Consider the following 15229-nt stretch of genomic DNA (forward strand, 5'->3'; position numbering starts at 1 on the left):
TCTGGACTGCAGCTCCCTAATTAAATATTTCTGGCACTCTAACTCCTGGAAGACCCCAGTGATGATTCACAGTCAGTCACTGTATGTGATTTAAAATCAATAAAAGTGAAAGACCCCCTGGGTGTGCTGTCCTTTCTTTCTGTTTTTTTTTTTTGAGTTCTTTTTTTCTCAATTCATTTATTTTGATTTGAGGCTAATTACGTTGCAATATTTTAGGTTTTTTTGCCATACATTGACATGAATCAGCCCTGGGTGTCCATGGGTTCCCCATCCTGAATCCCCCCTCCCACCTCCCTCCCCATCCCATGCCTCAGGGTCATCCCAGTGCACCAGCCCTGAGCACGTAGTCTCATGCATCAAACCTGGACTGGTGATCTGGTTCTCATAGAATAATATACATGTTTCAATGCTCTTCTCTCAAATCATCCTTCCCTCGCCTTCTCCCACGGAGTCCAAAGACTCTTCTATACATCTGTGTCTCTTTTGCTCTCTCGCATATAGGATCATCATTCCCATCTTTTTAAATTCCATATATATATGTTAGTGTAATGTACTGTTGTGTTTCTTTCTGACGTCCTTCACTCTGTATAAGAGGCTCCAGTTTCATCCACCTCATTCGAACTGATTCAAACGTATTCTTTGTAATGGATGAGTTACATTCCATTGTGTATATGTACACCAGCTTCTTATTCTTTAGTCAGCTGATGGACTTCTAGGTTGCTTCCATGTCCTGGCTATTATTCACAGTGCTGCGATGAACATTGGGGTACACGTGATTCTTTCAGTTCTGGTGTCCTCGGTGTGCATGCCCAGCAGTGGGATTCCTGGGTCGTATGGCAGTTCTATTTTCAGTTTTTTAAGGAGTCTCCACACTATTCTCCGTAGTGGCTGTACTCAATTGCATTCCCACCAACAACGTGAGAGGGTTCCCTTTTCTCCACACCCTCTCCAGCATTTATTGTTTGTAGACTTTTGGGTAACACCCATTCTGACCAGCGTGAGAGGGTACCTCAAGGTCGTCTGGATTTGAATTTCTCTGATAATGAGTGATGTTGAGCATCTCTTCATGTGTTCGTTAGCCATCTGTATGTCTTCTTTGGAGAAATGTCTGTTTTTTTCTTCGGCCCATTTTTTGAATTCGTCATTTCTTGCTCTGCAATTGAGCTGTGGGAGCAGCTTTTATATTTTTGAGATTATTTCTTGGTCAGCCGCTTTGTTTGCTCTTACTTCCTCCCATTCTGAAGGCTGTCTTTTCACCTTGCTTATACTTTTCTTTGTTGTGCAAAAGCTTTTGAATTTAATTTGGCCCTATTCATTTACTTGTTCTATTTTGCTATATAATTTGGTCCTGTTCATTTATATCCATTACTCTGGGAGGTGGGTCATAGAGTATCCTTCTGTGATTTATGTCAGAGAGTTTTTTGCCTATGTTTGCCTCTAGGAATTTAATAGTTTCTGGTCTTATGTTTCGATCTTTAATCAATTTTGAATTTATTTTGTGTATGGTGTTAGACAGTGCTCTAGTTTCATTCTTTTACAAGTGGCTGACCATTTTTCCCAGCACCTCTTCTTAAAGAGGTTGTCTTTTCTCCATTGTCTATTCTTCCCTCCTTTGTCAAATATAAGGTGTCCATAGGCACGTGGGCTTATCTCTGGGCTTTCTATTTTGTTCCCTTGATGTGTATTTCTGCCTCTGTGCCAGTACCATACTGTTTTGATGACTGTAGCTTTGTAGTAGAGCCTGAAGTCAGGTAGGTTGATTCCTCCAGGTCCATTCTTCTTTGGCAAGGTTGCTTTGGGCTATTCCAGGTTTTCTGTATTTCCATACAAACTGTGAAGCTATTTGTTCTAGTTCTGGGAAAAATACCATTGGTAGCTTGATAGGGATTGCATTGAATCTATAGATTGCTTTGTGTTGTGTACTCATTTTCACTATATTGATCATTCTGATCCATGAACATGGTATATTTCTCCATCTATCTGTGTGATCTTTGATTTCTTTCTTCAGTGCTTTACAGTTTTCTATGTATTGGTCTTTTCTTGGATCATCCAAACAGCAAGAGAGTTCAGAAAAAATCATCTATTTCTGCTTTATTGACTATGCCGAAGCCTTTGACTGCGTGGACCACAATAAACTGTGGAAAATTCTGGAAGAGACGGGAATACCAGACCACCTGACCTGCCTCTTGAGAAACTTGTATGCAGGTGTGGAAGCAACAGTTAGAGGTGGACATGGAACAACAGCCTGGTTCCAAATAGGAAAAGGAGTATGTCAAGGATGTATATTGTGTCCTGACTCATTTAACTTCTATGCAGAGTACAACATGAGAAACGCTGGGTTGGAAGAAGCACGCGCTGGACTCAAGATTGCCAGGAGAATTATCAATAACCTCAGATATGCAGATGACACCACCCTTATGGCAGAAAGTGAAGAGGAACTAAAAAGCCTCTGCATGAAAGTGAAAGACGAGAGTGAAAAAGTTGGCTTAAAACTCAACATTCAGAAAACGCAGATCATGGCATCTGGTCCCATCACTTCATGGGAAATAGATGGGGAAACAGTGGAACCTGTGTCGGGCTTTCTTTTTGGGGCTCCAAAACCACTAGAGATGGTGACTGTAGCCATGAAAGGGAAAGACGCTTACTCCTTGGAAGAAAAGCTATGACCCACCTAGACAGTGTATTAAAAGGAAGAGATATTACTTTACCGACAAAGGTCCATATGTCAAAGCTAAGTTTTCCCAACAGTCATCATGTATGCATGGGAGAGTTGGACCATAAAGAAAGCTGAGCACTGAAGAACTGATTGTTTTGATCTGTGGTGTTGGGGAAGACTCTCCAGAGTCCCTTGGATTGCAAGGAAATCAATGCAGTCAATGCTAGAGGAAATCAGTCCTGAATATTCATTGAAAGGACTAATGCTGAAGCTCCAATTCTTTGGCCATCTGAGGCAAAGACTGGCTCATTGGAAAAGACCCTGATGCAGGGAAAGATTGAAGGCCAGAGGAGAAGGGGACGACAAAGGATGAGATGGTTGCATGGCATCACCATCTTGATGGGCTTGAATTTTAAGCAAGCTCTGGGAGTTGGTGATGGAGAGTGAAGCCTGATGTGCTGCAGACAATAGGGTCTCAGAGAGTCAGAATTGACTGAGCCATTGAACGGAACTGATTGCAATTGGGAAAGTATTTTGAGCACAGATCCTGACATGTCTGAAAGTAGAACAGAAAAAGAAGATTCTTTAACATGGAAGTACGAGTAGGGTCAGCAGGAACTCTGTGTGTGTGTGTGTGTGTGTGTGTGTGTGTGTGATGGGGCCAGTAGGGGGATGGATGAGCAGACAGCATGATGGAGATGTTTTACAGCAACTGTTTCTCTCTGATAGTGAGCTGATTCTCAGAATGAGCTGTTAAGGGAGACAGAAAAGTTTGAATCTTAGCGCTTGCTCAAGTTTGGGCGAAAGCTGAAGTTCAGAGGAGAGAAGCTTGGCTAAAGTTTAGCCAAGCCGAGTCAGCGTGTATTTTATGGATAATTTTGAGCACTTGGCCAGTCTCTGCCGTTGTTTAAGAGAGGCAATGTCTTTCCTTAGACAATACCGTTGTTATTCAAATTGCAAGTCCATGTGCCTGACGCAGAAGGAGGCCCATCAAAACTTAACCTTAAAGTTGGAACAGAGAAATGTTGATTAAAGATTCATACAAGGAGATGGGTGGTTCATGCCCTAAGACCCCAAAGTTAGTAAAAGTTTTCAGTAAGTGCATGTACAATTAAATGTTAGGGAGAGTGGTGGTAAGTTGCTGCAGACTTCTTGGTGTCATACCCTTTGTGCTTAAGGTTAGGTAATGGTCAGGTAATGAGGTTCCCATAAACCTCTACTAGATGAATGTTATTTTCTGTCCTGACATAAAGGGCAGTCTCAAGGCACAGCTTTCACCTTGCAATGTCCCAGTGCTGGTTAAGGGGAAGCAGATCTCAGCCAGCAGCTCCTTCAGTGCCAGGTTCCCACACTCTGCCCAGCCGTCATCCCTGACGGAGACAGGCATCCAACATAATAGGTCCTCAGTGTCGGTCCTCAGGGCACCGATAGGGGGAGACCAGTTCTCAGAGTCTGAGACCCAGAAAGAAAACCACTGCTAGTAGGTCGCAGCGACAGGGATGCGGGAGAGGTACACTGCTCCTCAAGGCTTTGGCCCAGGCTAGTGGAGGGCCTTAGTGAGGGCTCTGGAGGGCTACAACATCTAGTCCCCAGTGTATTCCCTGGGCCCTCCAGTTCGCCCACTGGCCCAAGTCTGCGTGAGCTCCAGGGCCTCCAGAATGAGGCCTGAATCTGCCTCTTATCTCAGTCTCCTCCTGTTGACCGCCACAACACCCTTGACTTAATCACTTTCCCAATGGCCCCCTCATTGATAGTAAGTAACCTGTGGCAGGGCCCACTGTGGTGCTGACCAACAGCTAAGCAGGACAACTAATGGTCACTCATTGACAGTTGGCTGCTTGTGAATGGGGCCCTCTGAGGCACCTAGCAATGTTTGAACAGCACCTGTTGCCTAGGGACAGGATGGCTTGAAATGAAGCACACCAATGGCTTCCTGTTAAGGGCTGTGCTCATCCTGCTCTGTTACACTGCAAAGAGTATAAGAATCACTGTGAATTTAAGGTTTGTCAAAGGAGTTTTCAGGGTGCGCTGGACTTCACATTCTTGTTGGCTTTGAACTATTTATACTATAGGCTGAGCATGTGATCAAGAGGCAGCTGTTGGAGAGGCATAGAGATGACAGCGCTGGTGACAGCTATGCCTGGCAATATAATGAAAAGTATGATATGCAAAAGTTAACTAATTATGTGAAATCAAATCTGAGGTCGGAAATGAGTCAATCAAAAAGATCCCAGCACACTGGACCCAAAGTTTCCTTATGTAACAGAGCACAGCCCTTCGCAGGTAGCCATTGCTGTGCCTTATTACTCTGCATCCTGTTCCTAGGCAACAGGGCTTGCTCAGCCATTGGTCAGTGCCTCATTGTCCCTACCCACTAGCAACCAACTATCACTGAGTTACCTGCAGGTACTTGTCCTGTTCAGATATTGGTCAGGCCTGCAATGGGCCCTACCAACTGATAACTGACAAGGAGGGATGACTGGGGAAATGATTTATTCAAGACTCAGTGCTAGAGTGGTGAATTGATTTTGACTTTGAACACTTTCCTTAAAAAATTAATAATAATAATAATCAGGAATGTATTTCTGATAGATGGGGCAAGTTGAGTTTCCTGGCTCAATATGAGTGTTGAAGTGTCCCAACAAAATTTACTGGAGGAGCGATGTAGAAGTGTCTTTGTTCTGATGTGTACTCTGAGGGAGACTGTGTGTTAAACTTTGGGCAACAGACTGAACATTCACCAAGTCTGGGGGTCATTAACGCTCATCACAGGAGATCAAATACCCAACCTGTTCTTAATTACCCTTTTCCACTTTAAGTGCTTGCTCTTAAGTTCCTTAAGCCCCTCAGGAACCCCCAACAGGCAGAAGGTGGGCTAGAGATGAAGTGATTACTCGGAAAGGCTGAAGTGGGACAGAAAGGGTTTGGCAGATGTTTACAGAGGCATGAAGGAGGCAGGAGTGCTGAAGTGGCACATATAAGTCAAAGGATAAAGGGAACTGAAAGGAAGTTTGAAGGTCATGAGGAGAAACACCATGGCCCTGAATCACCACTGCCCAGAATCAGACACACAGAGGTGTCAGCAGTGGAGAAGTTATAAAATGGCCTCCCTCAGCATCCACTAGCCCATGTTGATGGGCACAGGGGTACATTGTGATGTCTAAGCCCCCCAAGATGCTATTGGCTGGGGTGGTGCCTAACTGACCAATCAGATTGAAGGGTGTGGCTCCTCATTGTCCTGAAAGGGTATAAATAGGGAAACCAGAGGCAGAGATTCTAGGTTAGGCCACTTCTTGGCATCATCCTGACTAAGGGAATCAGGAACCCACGGCAGTCAAAAAGAGTTACAAGGCGGTTTGCCTCAAGGATGAATGGACATAAGAAGACCATTTGTCAACGGAGGTACCGAGGCAGTGTGAAAGTAAGATGATTCCAACTAAGCTCCCCATGTTCTCCATTGACTTGGCTGCCCCAAACCTCTACCCACCCTTGCCTGGCACAAAAGCCCTCATTAGCCCACATCCCTTTTTCATGAAATCTTCCTTCTAACTCTGCTTTTTTCTTTCCTAAAGTCTCATACCCTTGTCTTGTCTTTCCAGGCACGAAATATGACCATGAGGGTCAGAAGACCTCTTCAAGGAAGCTTGAGAAAGAAAATCCGACCATATGCCACTCAGTCGAAGAAGGTGAAGTAAAGCAGAAAACCTAACTATTTTCTCCGTTCCTGTGCACGTAAGAAACTGAATCAAAGCCGTAAAATGTACCAAAATATGAGGCAGGATCAAAGAAGGAGGCAGAATCCAAAGAGAAGATAAGCTCAGCCGCCCCAGAATAAGAGACCCTGGAGAAGTACAAGCTGTGCAGCCAGTAACTGACTCGAAAAGGTCAGACAGTGTAGAACTGTGCCTCCAGAGGTCTGCTTTCGTAGAAATGGCCAACCAAGGAAAGACTCTCACACTAACATAGTAAACTGATGGCTGCAATTACAATACACATCAAATGGGGAAAAGATATTTGCGTGTGTGTGAATTTTCTGATGGAAGGGAGGGAAAGAAGGGAAGAGGTGGGCACTGGAGATGGGAGGAATATGGGGTCCCGAGAGGTTGGGAACAGACCCACAGGTCCCCAATTAGTCAGAGAGTAGTGGTCTGGATTGGGTCAGGAGTCTGCCCTGAAATGGATAACCCTGCTTAACACTTGATTTCAAGGGCAAGGAGTACTGCTATGGTTTTACAGCCTTTGCTTGGGGTGTGGAATGACATTAAGGTCTAGATTGCCAGACCCAGAAAGGAAGAGGTTTTCACATATGGGTGGTGAATCGGAAAGACCCCCCGAGAAAGTAGGCAGAAATGACCTCCTGGCCACCTACCTCATAAAAGGGATTGTTGCATCCCTCGCCTATGCTGTCGGCTAAAGGTGCTCAGAAGGCACGAAGTGCTGATACATTTAAAACCCACAAATAGCACTCCCAGAGAGTAGAATAATGTTTGGAGGGAAAAAACCAAATAATGATTACGACACCTTTTTGCTAAGAAAATTTTGGGAGCAATGTATTCCCAAAGGAAGAGCAGTGGTGGTGGCCCAATCCCAGTGCACGTTACAAACAGGATCACCACTCACAGAGAATTTTTCTTTCCCCCCTTGGGGCAATATGCAGGTTTTGGAAGCATGGTTCCCTGAACAGCGATTGAACCCCTTGCCCTTCTAGAGAAAGTACGGAGTCCTAACCACTTGACAGTCATGGAAGTCTGTACAGTGAAATTTTACATAAGTACTAACATAAGACTGAGTCAAAGCTGGTCTTTTAATTATCACCATACCCTAAGATTTCAAAATAACTACACTCGTAAAACATTCTTCCCCAATAAAGTCTTTTGTTAGTCCAAATTCTACAAGTTTATCATGCTTTAAAAAGAAGAGTACGAGATATTTAAGTTGGTGTGAACTTTCATTTTGAAATGTTTTAAAAGGTCCAAGGAATGGTCAAACAATTATGGAGCTGCATAAGGCAGTCTCTGGACAGAAGAATCCTGCGTGTCTTCAGAAAGCTTTTTAGACAGAACTAAAACACAGAGTTTCACCATAGGCATCAAACGAGTTGATTTCACATTTTAACTCAACGATATGTTATCTTTTATCTGGACTGCAGCTCCCTAATTAAGTCTTTCTGGCACTCTAACTCCTGGGAGACCCCAGTGATGATTCACAGTCAGTCACTGAATGTGATTTAAAATCAATAAAAGTGAAAGACCCCCTGGGTGTGCTGTCCTTTCTTTCCGATTTTCTTTTTTTGAGTTCTTTTTTCTAAATTCATTTGTTTTGATTTGAGGCTAATTACGTTGCAATATTGTAGTGGTTTTTGCCATACATTGACATGAATCAGCCCTGGGTGTCCATGGGTTCCCCATCCTGAATCCCCCCTCCCACCTCCCTCCCCATCCCATGCCTCAGGGTCATCCCAGTGCACCAGCCCTGAGCACCTAGCCTCATGCATCAAACCTGGACAGGTGATCTGGTTCACATAGAATAATATACATGTTTCAAGGCTCTTCTCTCAAATCATCCTACCCTCGCCTTCTCCCACGGAGTCCAAAAGACTCTTCTATACATCTGTGTCTCTTTTGCTCTCTCGCATATAGGGTCATCATTGCCATCTTTCTAAATTCCATACATATGTGTTAGTGTACTGTATTGGTGTGTTTCTTCCTGACGTCCTTCACTCTGTATAAGAGGCTCCAGTTTCATCCACCTCATTCGAACTGATTCAAACGTATTCTTTGTAATGGATGAGTTACATTCCATTGTGTATATTTACACCAGCTTTCTTATCCTTTAGTCAGCTGATGGACTTCTAGGTTGCTTCCATGTCCTGGCTATTATTCACAGTGCTGCGATTAACATTGGGGTACACGTGATTCTTTCAATTCTGGTGTCCTCGGTGTGCATGCCCAGCAGTGGGATTCCTGGGTCATATGGCAGTTCTAATTTCAGTTTTTTAAGGAGTCTCCACACTATTCTTCGTAGTGGCTGTACTCAATTGCATTCCCACCAACAACGTGAGAGGTTTCCCTTTTCTCACCACCCTCTCCAGCATTTATTGTTTGTAGACTTTTGGGTAACAGCCATTCTGACCAGCGTGAGAGGGTACCTCAAGGTCGTCTGGATTTGAATTTCTCTGATAATGAGTGATGTTGAGCATCTCTTCATGTGTTTGTTAGCCATCTGTATGTCTTCTTTGGAGAAATGTCTGTTTAGTTCTTCGGCCCGTTTTTTGAATTCGTCATCTCTTGGTCTGCAATTGAGCTGTGGGAGCAGCTTTTATATTTTTGAGATTATTTCTTGGTCAGCTGCTTTGTTTGCTCTTACTTCCTCCCATTCTGAAGGCTGTCTTTTCACCTTGCTTATGCTTTCCTTTGTTGTGCAAAAGCTTTTGAATTTAATTTGGCCCTATTCATTTACTTGTGCTTTTTGCTATATAATTTGCTCCTGTTCATTTATATCCATTACACTTGGAGGTGGGTCATAGAGTATCCTGCTGTGATTTATGTCAGAGATTTTTTTGCCTATGTTTGCCTCTAGGAGTTTTATAGTTTCTGGTCTTATGTTTAGATCTTTAATCCATTTTGAATTCATTCTCTGTATGGTGTTAGACAGTGTTCTAATTTCATTCTTTTACAAGTGGTTGACCATTTTTCCCAGCACCTCTTCTTAAAGAGGTTGTCTATACTCCATTGTCTATTCTTGCCTCCTTTGTCAAATATAAGGTGTCCATAGGCACGTGGGTTTATCTCTGGGCTTTCTCTTTTGTTCCCTTGATCTGTATTTCTGCCTCTATGCCAGTACCATACTGTTTTGATGACTGTAGCTTTGTAGTAGAGCCTGAAGTCAGGTAGGTTGATTCCTCCAGTTCCATTCTTCTTTGGCAAGGTTGCTTTGGGCTATTCCAGGTTTTCTGTATTTCCATACAAACTGTGAAGCTATTTGTTCTAGTTCTGTGAAAAATACCATTGGTAGCTTAATAGGGATTGCATTGAATTAATAGATTGCTTTGTGTTGTGTACTCATTTTCACTATATTGATCATTCTGATCCATGAACATGGTATATTTCTCCATCTATCTGTGTGATCTTTGATTTCTTTCATCAGTGCTTTACAGTTTTCTATGTATTGGTCTTTTCTTGGATCATCCAAACAGCAAGAGAGTTCAGAAAAAACATCTATTTCTGCTTTATTGACTATGCTGAAGCCTTTGAGAGCGTGGACCACAATAAACTGTGGAAAATTCTGGAAGAGACGGGAATACCAGACCACCTGACCTGCCTGTTGAGAAACTTGTATGCAGGTCAGGAAGCAACAGTTAGAGGTGGACATGGAACAACACCCTGGTTCCAAATAGGAAAAGGAGTATGTCAAGGCTGTATATTGTGCTCCGACTCACTTAACCTCTATGCAGAGTACAACATGAGAATCGCTGGGCTGGAAGAAACACACGCTGGACTCAAGATTGCCGGGAGAAATATCAATAACCTCAGATATGCAGATGACACCACCCTTATGGCAGAAAGTGAAGAGGAACTAAAAGGCCTCTGCATGAAAGTGAAAGAGGAGAGTGAAAAAGTTGGCTTAAAACTCAACATTCAGAAAACGCAGATCATGGCATCTAGTCCCATCACTTCATGGGAAATAGATGGGGAAACAGTGGAACCAGTGTCAGGCTTTCTTTTAGGGGCTCCAAAACCACTGCAGATGGTGACTGCAGCCATGAAAGGGAAAGATGCTTACTCCTTGGAAGAAAAGCTATGACCCACCTAGACAGTGTATTAAAAGGAAGAGACATTACTTTACCGACAAAGGTCCATAAGTCAAAGCTAAGTTTTCCCAACAGTCATCAGGTATGCATGGGAGAGTTGGACCATAAAGAAAGCTGAGCACTGAAGAATTGTTGGTTTGATCTGTGGTGTTGGGGAAGACTCTCGAGAGTCCCTTGGATTGCAAGGAAATCAATGCAGTCAATGCTGGAGGAAATCAGTCCTGAATATTCATTGGAAGGACTAATGCTGAAGCTCCAATACTTTGGCCATCTGAGGCAAAGACTGGCTCATTGGAAAAGACCCTGATGCAGGGAAAGATTGAAGGCCAGAGGAGAAGGGGACGACAAAGGATGAGATGGTTGGATGGCATCACCATCTTGATGGGCTTGATTTTAAGCAAGCTCTGGGAGTTGGTGATGGAGAGTGAAGCCTGATGTGCTGCAGACAATAGGGTCTCAGAGAGTCAGAATTGACTGAGCCATTGAACGGAACTGATTGCAATTGGGAAAGTGTTTTGAGCACAGATCCTGACATGTCTGAAAGTAGAACAGAAAAAGAAGTTTCTTTAACATGGAAGTACGAGTAGGGTCAGCAGGAACTCTGTGTGTGTGTGTGTGTGTGTGTCTGTCTGTGTGTGTGTGTGTGTGTGTGTGTGGGGGCCAGTAGGGGGATGGATGAGCAGACAGCATGATGGGGATGTTTTACAGCAACTGTTTCTCTCTGATAGTGAGCTGATTCTCAGAATGAGCTCTTAAGGGAGACAGAAAACTTTGAATCTTAGCGCTTGCTCAAGTTTGGGCGAAAGCTGAAGTTCAGAGGAGAGAAGCTTGGCTAAAGTTTAGCCAAGCCGAGTCATCGTGTATTTTATGGATAATTGTGAGCAGTTGGCCAGTCTCTGCCGTTGTTTAAGAGAGGCAAAGTCTGTCCTTAGACAATACCGTTGTTCTTCAAATTGCAAGTCCATGTGCCTGACGCAGAAGGAGGCCCATCAAAACTTAACCTTAAAGTTTGGAACAGAGAAAGTTGATTAAAGATTCATACAAGGAGATGGGTGGTTCATGCCCTAAGACCCCAAAGTTAGTAAAAGTTTTCAGTAAGTGCATGTAGAATTAAATGTTAGGGAGAGTGGTGGTAAGTTGCTGCAGACTTCTTGGTGTCATACCCTTTGTGCTTAAGGTTAGGTCATGGTCAGGTAATGAGGTTCCTATAAACCTGTACTAGATGAATGTTATTCTCTGTCCTGACAAGAAAGGGCAGTCTCAAGGCACAGCTTTCACCCTGCAATGTCCCAGTGCTGGTTAAGGGGAAGCAGATCTCAGCCAGCAGCTCCTTCAGTGCCAGGTTCCCACACTCTGCCCAGCCGTCATCCCTGACGGAGACAGGCATCCAACATAATAGGTCCTCAGTTTCCGTCCTCAGGGCATCCATATGGGGAGACCAGTTCTCACAGTCTGAGACCCAGATAGAAAACCACTGCTAGTAGGTCGCAGCGACAGGGATGCGGGAGAGGTACACTGCTCCTCAAGGCTTTGGCCAAGGCTAGTGGAGGGCCTTAGTGAGGGCTATGGAGGGCTACAACATCTAGTCCCCAGTGTATTCCCTGGGCGCTCCAGCTCACCCACTGGCCCAAATCTGCGTGAGCTCCAGGGCCTCCAGAATGAGGCCTGAATCTGCCTCTTATCTCAGTCTCCTCCTGATGACCGCCACACCACCCTTGACTTAATCACTTTCCCTATGGCCCCCTCATTGATAGTAAGTAACCTGTGGGCAGGGCCCACTGTGGTGCTGACCAACAGCTAAGCAGGACAACTAATGGTCACTCATTGACAGTTGGCTGCTTGTGAATGGGGCCCTCTGAGGCACCAAGCAATGTTTGAACAGCACCTGTTGCCTAGGGACAGGATGGCTTGAAATGAAGCACACCAATGGCTTCCTGTTAAGGGCTGTGCTCATCCTGCTCTGTTACACTGCAAAGAGTAGAAGAATCACTGTGAATTTAAGGTTTGTCAAAGGAGTTTTCAGGGTGGGCTGGACTTCACAATCTTGTGGGCTTTGAACTATTTATACTATATGCTGAGCATGTGATCAAGTGGCAGCTGTTGGAGAGGCATAGAGGTGACAGCACTGGTGACAGCTAGGCCTGGGAATATAATGAAAAGTATGATATGCAAAAGTCAACTAATTATGTGAAATCAAATCTGAGGTCGGAAATGAGTCAATCAAAAAGATTCCAGCACACTGGACCCAAAGTGTCCTTATGTAACAGAGCACAGCCCTTCGCAGGTAGCCATTGCTGTGCCTTATTACTCTGCATCCTGTTACTAGGCAACAGGGCTTGCTCTTCCATTGGTCAGTGCCTCATGGACCCCACCCACAAGCAACCAACTATCACTGAGCTACCTGCAGGTACTTGTCCTGCTCAGCTCTTGGTCAGGCCTGCAATGGGCCCTACCTACTGATAACTGACAAGGAGGGATGACTGGGGAAATGATTTAGTCAAGACTCAGTGGAAGAGTGGTGAACTGATTTTGACTTTGAGCACTTTCCTTAAAAAAAAAAAAAAAATAATAATAATCAGGAATGTATTTCTGATAGATGGAGCAAGTTGAGTTTCCTTGCTGAATATGAGAGTTGAAGTGTCCCAACAAAATTTAGTGGAGGAGACATGTAGAAGTGTCTTTGTTCTGATGTGTACTCTGAGTGAGACTGTGTATTAAACTTTGGGCAACACACTGAGCATATACCAAGTCTGGGGGTCGTTAAAGCTCATGACAGGAGATCAAACACCCAACCTGTTCTTAATTACCCTTTGCCACCTTAAGTGCTTGCTCTTAAGTTCCTTAAGCCCCTCAGGAACCCCCAACAGGCAGAAGGTGGGCTAGAGATGAAGTGATTACTCTGAAAGGCTGAAGTGGGACAGAAAGGGTTTGGCAGATGTTTTCAGAGGGACGAAGGAGGCAGGACTGTTGAAGTGTCACATATAAGTCAAAGGATAAAGGGAACTGAAAGGAAGTTTGAAGGTCATGAGGAGAAACACCATGGCCCTGAATCACCACTGCCCAGAATCAGACACACAGAGGTGTCATCAGTGGAGAAGTTATAAAATGGCCTCCCTCAGCATCCACTAGCCCATGTTGATGGGCACAGTGGTACATTGTGATGTCTAAGCCCCCCAAGATGCTATTGGCTGGGGTGGTGCCTAACTGACCAATCAGATTGAAGGGTGTGGCTCCTCATTGTCCTGAAAGGGTATAAATAGGGAGACCAGAGGCAGAGATTCTAGGTTAGGCCACTTCTTGGCATCATCCTGACTAAGGGAATCAGGAACCCACGGCAGTCAAGAAGAGCTACAAGGCGGTTTGCCTCAAGGATGAATGGACAAAAGAAGACCCTTTGTCAACGGAGGTACCGAGGCAGTGTGAAAGTAAGATGATTCCAACTAAGCTCCCCATGTTCTCCATTGACTTGGCTGCCCCAAACCTCTCCCCACCCTTGCCTGGCACAAAAGCCCTCATGAGCCCTCATCCCTTTTTCATGAAATCTCCCTTCCAACTCCGCTTTTTTCTTTCCTAAAGTCTCATACCCTTGTCTTGTCTTTCCAGGCACGAAATATGACCATGAGGGTCAGAAGACCTGTTCAAGGAACCTTGAGAAAGAAAATCCGACCATATGCCACTCAGTCGAAGAAGGTGAAGACAACCAGAAAACCCAACTGTTTTCTCCGTTCCTGTGCACGTAAGAAACTGAATCAAAGCCGTAAAAGGTACCAAAATATGAGGCGGGATCAAAGAAGGAGGCAGAATCCAAAGAGAAGATAAGCTCAGCCGCCCCAGAATAAGAGACCCTGGAGAAGTACAAGCTGGGCAGCCAGTAACTGACTCGAAAAGGTCAGACAGTGTAGAACTGTGCCTCCAGAGGTCTGCTTTCGTAGAAATGGCCAACCATGGAAAGACTCTCACACTAACATAGTAAACTGATGGCTGCAATTACAATAAACATCAAATGGGGAAAAGATATTTGCGTGTGTGTGAATTTTCTGATGGAAGGGAGGGAAAGAAGAGAAGAGGTGGGCACTGGAGATGGGAGGGATATGGGGTCCCGAGAGGTTGGGGAACAGACCCTCGGGTCCCCAGTTAGCCAGAGAGTAGTGGTCTGGATTGGGTCAGGAGTCTGCACTGAAGATGGATAACCCTGATTAACATTTGATTTCAAGGGCAAGGAGTAGTGGTATGGTGTTACAGCCTTTGTTTGGGGTGTGGAATGACATTAGGGTCTAGATTGCCAGACCCAGAAAGGAAGAGGTTGTCACATAGGGGTGGTGAATGTGAAAGTCCCCCCGAGAAAGGTAGGCAGGAATCACCTCCTGGCCACCTACCTCATAAAAGGGATTGTTGCATCACTCACCTATGCTGTCGGCTAAAGGTGCTCAGAAGGCACGAAGTGCTGATACACCTAAAACCCACAAATAGCACTCCCAGGGAGTACAATAATGTGTGGAGGGAACAAATCAAATAATGACTAGGACACCTTTTTGCTAAGAAAATTTTGGGAGCAATGTATTCCCAAAGGAAGAGCAGTGATGGTGGCCCAATCCCAGTGCACGTTACAAACAGGATCACCACTCACAGAGAATTTTTCTTTCCCCCCGGGGGGCAATATGCAGGTTGTGGAAGCATGGTTCCCTGAACAGCGATTGAACCCGTGCCCTTCTAGGGAAAGCACAGAGTCCTAACCACTGGACAGTCATGGAAGTCTGTACAGT

This window comes from Bubalus kerabau, chromosome X (assembly GCF_029407905.1).
Source record: "Bubalus kerabau isolate K-KA32 ecotype Philippines breed swamp buffalo chromosome X, PCC_UOA_SB_1v2, whole genome shotgun sequence".
Lineage (NCBI taxonomy): Eukaryota > Metazoa > Chordata > Mammalia > Artiodactyla > Bovidae > Bubalus > Bubalus kerabau.